This window comes from Teleopsis dalmanni, chromosome 2, assembly GCF_002237135.1.
Source record: "Teleopsis dalmanni isolate 2A chromosome 2, ASM223713v2, whole genome shotgun sequence".
NCBI lineage: Eukaryota > Metazoa > Arthropoda > Insecta > Diptera > Diopsidae > Teleopsis > Teleopsis dalmanni.
Genome location: NC_051847.1, coordinates 133,762,562 through 133,771,708, shown reverse-complemented (window position 1 = coordinate 133,771,708; position 9,147 = coordinate 133,762,562).

The window sequence follows — 9,147 nt, the reverse complement described above, 5'->3', positions numbered from 1 at the left end:
ATATATCTTATGATATTAAGTCATGACTAAATATAATTTGAACAATAAGAGGAAATCAGCCAACACTATTAGCTCTTGCCCTATTTAATTGAAAATTAAATAAGTTTAATTGATTTTTTTTATCCTTCATTATTTTGAAACGAAAAGATTTCTTTGTAGGCTTTAGCAGATCCGTTGTGAGAAAACTCGAGTAGACCTGAAAACGATATGCATGTATACTGTTCATTTCATCAAAAAGGTCACTGCAGAACAATAAAATACTTGAAAAAAGTAGGGTTTATGTTTGTATTTGTTGTTGCGTTAAAAGGAACAAAAAAACAAGTCATTTTCTATTAAAAAGATTTTTCAGGTGTGACAAGTCGCAGAAGTCACGGACAGTTAAATCTAGTGAAAAATTTATTGTTTTGTCTATTTGTAGGTAGTGTATCAACAAAATTAGCTTTGTATCTCAAAAGCTATTATTATTAACAATGCAATGAACGATTCTTAGAGGTATACTATATTTAGAGCAAAGGAGTAGGATTAGGATTATACTCCAAAGGTAGAGGGATTGTCATTCAGAATCATTGTGGTATAGCAAGGTCAAGATAATTATTATAAATTTCTCTAAAATACTTCAGATATTGCTAATACAATGAATTAGCATTCAAATATATTTTTCCTGCATTTTTTCTAAATGCGGCACCTATTGGATGCATAGCTTCTTAAAACTCAAATCTCAAAAAAATCAAAATATTGCTCCCATTTCCTTATAATATGCCTAGAACTTCTATGAGATTTTTTTACGTCAATCAATAATCTTCCAATACTTCTAGATGAATTGATAAATACTCGGCCTAAAATTGATCCTCCAATATATAGCTCAGTTTTCCAATTCATTTCATCACTTGATGCAAATCTCTTTCCCTGGAGACATCTCTTCAAGTTCGGAGACATATAATAATCACTGGGAGTCAAATTTGAACAATACGGTGTGTAAGGAAGCAATTCATTTTGAATTACGCGTACTTAATTCTGTAGAAACAAAATTTTTTTCTTCGACTAATGTGGTAGTTTTTTCGATTTCCTCATTCAATAGATCCAATAATATGCAATAGTACTCAGACATTATTGTTTTTCCCTTTTTCAAATAGTATATGAAAATTACTACACTTGAATCCCAAACTACGGAAACTAAAATTTATCCAGGCGATTGTTTAGTTTATGGTCGTTTGGGAGCACTACCCCCGGGCTCTACTCATTCTCTAAGTAGAGCCTCTCTAGCTTGTAGTTTTTCTTAGGTGTGCAGTATCAGATCAATGCTTCATCAATTGTCCCTCCTCGACGCTCACAATCAGCACAGTATATACTGTGTATATTAAAGATTTTAAGTATATTTTGAGCAAACTGCACATTGCTCTGGTGTTACATTAGCTCTATTTATTTCTTGCCAAACTCTCTTTATTTCTAAACGCTGCTTTTCATTTTTATTTGCTTAATGGCCATGTTATGCAAACAGTCAATAATAATAATATTTTTCAATAATAATTTAAATTTTAAAAATTAGAGTAAAATAAAAATTTTCATAAATTTATGATCACGAGGACGAGCCTTTCTGTGCTTCGCCGTGTTCATCAAAATAGTGTTGTTCACTAATGATCATCGATATCTGTTACTTTCTGTAGTGTATTTTTGAGTGGATATGTAAGCAAATCCATACAAGAAATACTATTAAAATTTAAATCTATACTATTAAATTTAGACACGATCTATAAGTATTAAGTGATAGTTATGAAATTGATAATAGTGATTTGAGACTCTATATAATATTTTTCATGGTCATGACGAGAAGACAGTCTTTTATTGTTACACTATTTCTAAGCATAACAGAACATGCCTTTTTCTATATTTTTTCATTACAAACTTTTAGCCAAAATTTTTATTTTTATTAAAGGTCTATATCATTTTTTAACCTATTTGAAGACTGCTAAGAACTTTTTATTAGGCATTCCAGGTATTGCTATTCTAGTTTTAGTGAAGCTTTTCATTAGATAAATTTCAGGTGTTTTTTATTTTGATCTACTTTTAATCAATATTTATTTAATTAACTGGAAATGTTATGTTTTTAAATCAAATACAATTTTAAAATTAGCATTTATTATTTATTTTTATTACTATTTATTATTTATTATTATTTTCGTTGTAGTTCATGTTTGAACAATGTATTCCTTAACTCACTAATTTATATATGTTATCTTAAATCTACTTTGTATTAAATCAAACGATTAATGTTAAAAATTAACAATTATTTGAACAATTTATTTTTCTCTTTATTTATGTTCACTTAAAGTATTGAAACAAAAATTAATTAATTGAAGTAAATAATACATCAGAAGTTCATTAAAATACAGGACATTAACTTTATGCAATTATAGACTGAAAGTCCTTTGAACTGAAGTAAAGTGGTCAATCGCAGTGGCTTTACATACTCTAAGTATTTCTGTCTTTTGTGTAAGGAATGAGTATGTAAATTTATCTTAATTCTCTTGTGGTTATGACGTAAAGTGTCTTTAGTTAGATTACTTTTTATGTTAAAAATAACCTTTTATCTCTAGATAAACAAAATAAGTGAAGGAGAAAAATAAATTAGGATTTTTCTCCAATTTAGTGCCCTTAAAATGTGTTCACTTTGTCAAAATATTTTCAACTTCTATAAATAGAAAGCCATTAGGTATGATTGTAGGAGTTTCCTTGTGGTAGGTATTCATCTTGAGAACTTTTTAATATTGTTGTAATGAAAAATATGGCTTTCACAGATGTTAAAACTTAAAATTTATTACTAAAAGTGTTTTCATACCAAACTATTGAATAATCATACGTACTCACATATACCACAATAACCTAATAATGTAGTTTGCTTTTCTCAGGTGTTGTTTCATGAATTAGAATGATGTTTATAAATTTTTTTTGCATATAAATTATTTCTAAAATTTATAAATAGAGATTAAAGTTGTATATGAAAGATCTACTGCATTAAATGAAATAAAGTCAAAACTTAACTATAGACGGCAATTTTAGTTTCCTAGAACTTGTTCCGGAGGACTCATAGTTAGACTCATATGTGATATCTTAAACATTAAAATCTTTCATTTACTGTATGGATAACTTCACTTTGGTTAATTTAAATTGATTGCCATATTTTCGTTAAGGTATATAATTTTTTATATAATTGCTTATAACTTTCTGAATAGATATTGCATATATATATATACCGGGCATTCTTTTACAAATCTGACGGATTTGAACAAAAAAAAACCATATCACCTTCGCTTTGGCTGAATTTTTTTATGAGCTTCTTTCATAAAATGAGAAGATTCGTATTTCAGGAAAAAATTTTGAAATTCTTTTTAAAGATTGTTGGTCCATGGAGTTCTGAAAATAAGCACTGTAATGTTTGTGTTTTTATCATCTAGTTTCATCATATATCTCATATACCTAGTTTTTATCATATATCTCGTTCAGTTTTTTAGAAGTTTATCAGTGATGATAATTTTATATAAAAAGTAGAAAATAAGTATTGTAGACACATTCTTAAACAACCATATCTGAGGCTCTATAAATGATAGAAAATTAAAATAACGTCTTAAATATAATTGAATGAACTATATTGAAAAAGTTTAAACAATTAAGATTGTTTAAATTTAAGTATGTTACTAATACTAACCGTTAAATACCAAACAAAAATATTTTTTGCAAATGGATCCCTAAAATTTTCATTTTTACATTTTATATAAATTTAGTATTAAATTTTACTAAGAAATCAAAACTTTCAGAATGGTATTATTTTTTGAAATTTTTTAAAATTTTTTTTATCCCCCGCAGCATCAATCACATATTTACTATATATCCGTTAAATGTTTTTTCAAAAAATATGCTGCTATATTTTATTCTTGATATTGATTTGATGTTTTCATCAAAGATCTGCAGAAGTTGTTGGTTGATGTTTACTGTTCCAGAATATTTGGCACAGATTCCTAAAAAACAGTCTGTGCTTGAAATACTGCAAATCATGTTGTGTAGGTAATCTTTATAGTCAATTATCGACTCTGTGGTGCATGAGTAATTGGTTTTTTAAATAGGAGCTCATAAAAAAAAAAGCTAAACCGGAGGTAAAAAACATGTCCGATTTGTAAAACGATGATCCATATACATATATCGGTTGGCCAATGTTTGATTCTAACTACAGTTGTTCTAACTAACTTTGATTCTAACTATGTTTTTTTGTCAATAAGAGTTACAAAGTAATAATTTGTAAATATAAAAACTAAAATTTCTGGAATTATGTATGGTATTTTGGGTAAATGTATTTTATATTTGTAAAATTAAAAAAAATAAGGTAATAAAATATAAAAAAAAAATAATTATTGGTGATAACTCAACGATTAATGGTTAATATATAGTTGAATTTATTATAGCAACATAATATTTATCTAAAAAGACAATTTTTTAGAGTATTAATAGTTTGGATACTTAATTTTTTCTATCACTATATTTGGCATTTTGCAGGTTCAAAAATATAAAAATGCGATTATAAATGAGCTCAACCCCTATAACAAATTAGTGATTAAAATAAGTATTTTGCTTAGTTTAGAGAAATAAAATAAAAAATGACGTCAATATTCCGATTTGACTACATTTTATTCATATTTACGTTATTTACAGTATTGTCAATATATATTAATTCAATAGGTAATTAATATATATTTTCAATCCGATAACAAAAAGTTCCAGTGATTAAAAATCACACTCGAACACTACTAATATCTGTAACTTTTACAAGCATAAAAGCCTTTGTTTGGAACCTTTAAAAACCTTTGTTTTTGGGATATGGTAAGGATATTAAAGAAATAGTCTAATCAAACTAAGATTCAATCTTAGAATAAAATACTTTTATTCTACATGTATTTTATTGTTTCTGCATTTTATAATTTGATTCAAAAGGTGCAAAGAATCTCTTATAAACGAGTCAAGTTATTGACGATCAAATATTACAAAAATTGGTTTTTTAGAAATTATCGTTTCATTTGTTTTAAATGAGATCTAAATTTACTACAAAAGTTGTAGAACATACAATTGTCTTTAAGTCTGATCTCATTTTTATATATACTTAATTATTCTTAAGATAGACCACTCTAAACATACTACGATATTTAAAGGTAAGCATTTTATAATTGCGAGAAAATCTTCTTTATTTATTATTGAATATTTTAATATAAAGTTTATTAATATTACTAATAAGTCAGATATCTGTAGGTTCCTACTTTCTAATTACAAATTGTCGAGCTAGTTATTTTTGTATCTTTATATAGTTATTTTTATATTATTTTTGCATCCATTTGATAAAGATATATAATTAGTCAAAAATTTGGCAGGACACGAGTTCGATTCCTGGTACTTGCAGGCGCAAAAAATTATTTACGAATAATCAAATACAAGAATTATTTCCAAGATCACTGCTGTATGGTCAATCAAAAAATTTAATTAATTAAAATAATATAAGAATGAATTTTTGTTGTTGTAGTTCACTACTGTTCGAAAAACCTTATTAGGCAAAAATAAAAATTAAGCGTACATTAGCAGCTTATTATCGTAACTGATGAATGTCAAATTAAGAAAATGTTTTCGTAATAGTTTAATTTATTTAAATGTGACTTGATGTTAATTTTTTCAAACATCAGTAAAAAGATAATATCTAGGTTAAATACAATTCTTTTTCATATGTGTTTGTTGTTGTCATTCAATGTCTGAAGTAAAATAGTAGAAGAATTAAATGAATGTGGTTTACACACTAAAAAAATGAAGTTTTTTATATAAAAAATTTTTCTTTTTGTTTATTTATTTTTTTTTTTTTATAATTAATCAAAGTATTTTCTAACAATTAAAATTAAATTTTGATAAAAATTTGATTTGAGTTTCAACATTCAAAAGCTTTAAACACAGAGCTTTGCCATATGTTCACAGCACAGTATTTTCATTTTGTATTGGAAAACGAGTATTCATTTTTGGAAGTGAGGAAACATCTGTTAAATGGAGGGGTTGTAGTTCTAACTGGAATATGAAAATATTAATATTTTTTAAAACTTTCGCGCCATATTGAAAATATTGCTTAATAAATACAATACATAATATACAATAATTATATAATGGGTTAATATATAATAAAATCATTTTGCTTACATTAAAAGGTAACATTTAAAATAAATTAAATTATTATAAAAAAATTTTATTTTAAGTCATGTATGAGCAAATCACTATTTTTAATTTAAAATGGTGCAAAGATACTAAATTATTACAATACAGTTTATTATTGTAAATAATAAATAAATTTGATTACTGCAATGAAGTTTATTTTTAATTAAAAGAATTTTTTGGTTGATCGTTCAGTTATTTTGAATAATTAGTAATCAGAAGTATTCGATAATATAAAAAATTATTATACAAAAAACAAGATTGAAAAATAAGCTCAATGATTATTAGTGATGAGTATTTGGCCATATAAGACAACTGATTGGTGAAGCAAAAATTTAATTTATTAAAAATAAAATTTAAAATTTTTGTTTCTATTCATAATTATCAACTGTTAGTATCATAAATAATACTTTTGGTAATAGAAGTTGAAATTAATATATTATATTATATTTTATTAATTAATTGTTTTATTTTATTAAAATATTTTTAATAATAATAAATGGTCATAGTATATTGGTATATAATATTGGTATATAAAAGAAAAAAGGAACCGAGTTCGATTCCTGGTACTTGCAGTCTCAAAAAAAAAAAATAATTTACGAATAATTAAATACAAGAATTATTTCCAAGACCACTGATGATGGGTATTTGGCAATACTCGAAATAGTTGTATGGTCAGCCAAAAATTCAATTAATTAAAATATTATAAAACGAATTTTTGTTGTTGTAATTCACTACTGTTCAAAAAAAACCTCCTTAGAAAAAAGGAATATAATAATATAGATTTGTTTAGGTGACCTAGTAATAAGATAAATAGTTTAGATTTCTATTGGAATTAAGGTACACTATTTGCTATTACACTAATAATTAAATGTATATAATAATATTCACTGTAAGTCTCTAAAAGAATTTTAAATTGTGATGGTATTGGTTGCTTTTTTTAGTATAGTTCTCTTGCTTTTTCCTTTGTGCCGTTCAAAAGAATGAAAGATAAATTTATTTAGCTAACAAAAAAAAGGTTATATTATAGCATAACCATCTGCTTTACGGTATTGAGGCATTGATTACTCAAAATATAAAATTATGATTATTTATTAGGTATTATTATTATTATTATTATTATTATTATTATTATTATTATTATTATTATTATTATTATTATTATTATTATTATTAGTATTATTTATGAATAAATTATGAATGATAAAGAAAAATACGAATAAATTCTAGAGGCAATACAGTCAGGGAAAAAAAACGGTACTGTTTTTATTTATTTATAAAAAGCGTCAATAATTTTTAAATTAAAATTATCCGTAACATTTTGAGAGGTTGGCAGCCTTATAAATATAGCTAGATGCAGAGAGCAATACGCAAAAATAGTTAAAAATTTGGAATTGTGTTTATTAAAAACTAAACAAACAATATAGTATTATGTTATGTTATTATGTTATTAATATTATTATGTTATAATTAATCAATATAGTATTATGTCATGTTATATGGTCACCAATATTCGAAATCGAATTGGCAAATAAAGAAGAAGAAGTAACATTTTGAAATGTGTAAAGTATAATTTTTAAATACATAAATTTAATATTAATTTTTTCTTTTCGAAAGTGACGTATCTTATGACGAAAAAATATTATTTAAAAGCTGAAGGGGTTAGAATAGAAATAAAAAGACAACAACAAAAATTTTTGTCAAGTTACAACGCTGTTTATATATATAATATGTTGTAATTTTAGAAAATCATGTCGCATAGAAATGATTAAAACACAATCAGTTATATTTCAGTGTATTAACTAATTGTTATTCAAAAATTAAAATATTTATAATTGAATTTCGTTAATTTACGAATCAACAAAAAATTAAGAATCAGGTTATAAGTTAATGTTTGGTCGCACCTACTATTTAGTAAGCAGATTATGCGAATTAAATTAATTTAAGTAATTATGGTATATCTTGCACTATAAAATTAATTATGATTGTTTTTTATTTTGTATAAAAGATAAACAAAATTAAAATAAAATCAGTTAATGACTTATAATCAATGTTTCATCAATTATATATTGTTTTCCCCAACCAGAGGTAAGGAACATTATATATTGTCATACTGAACATCATTATTCAATTAATAAAGTCTAGTGCTGATGATTTTATAAGAGTAAATAGATAAGTTAATTTTTGATAATATGTATAACTCAATCAACTCCAATAAACTGAAAATCGAAAAACTTAGTGTAACTTTCACTTCATATTCTCATAATTTTAGCATTGATTGTTGCGTTAATTTAATTTTCTCATATCGCTTTTAAGTAAATCGTAGAGCTTGTAACGCTTTTTGTTTTATATTTTGACAGAAAAACTCTTAACTACGAACAAAATAAAAGTTAATTAAAAATTGAAATCTCGCTCATTAATAAATCATTAATTCTTCCTTTGAAATCAAAGTGAAATATGTTGGCTTTGTGTCAGAATTTCAACAATGAAGATAGAGCCGTAAACAAAAAGCATCAAATATTCACTAATTATGCCCGGCATTCATATTTCGTTATTTAGCATACATTACGACAATAAATGCAAAGCTTTTTCAAATACTATTAGAATAGAAAACATGGCGATAACGGAAACAAAACGCATAACAAATTTCCGGTCGCGTGAAATTTATTTTCGCAACAGAATTTGTGTTCAGATAATAAATTTTTTTTTTCGTTGCATTATTTACGATTTCAGTAGTCATTGATGCGATGTATAATTTGTCAAGTTCATTACTTATGCTTTTGTTACTCTGCATTGTCCTTCCAATGTGTAGATTTTTGGTGCGATTTTATTTAGTTGCGGCTGGAGGTCCTGCCTGCATTCTCTCACAAAGCCATGTGAACACCATTATTTGATAAATGCTGCTCGTATATGAGAGTT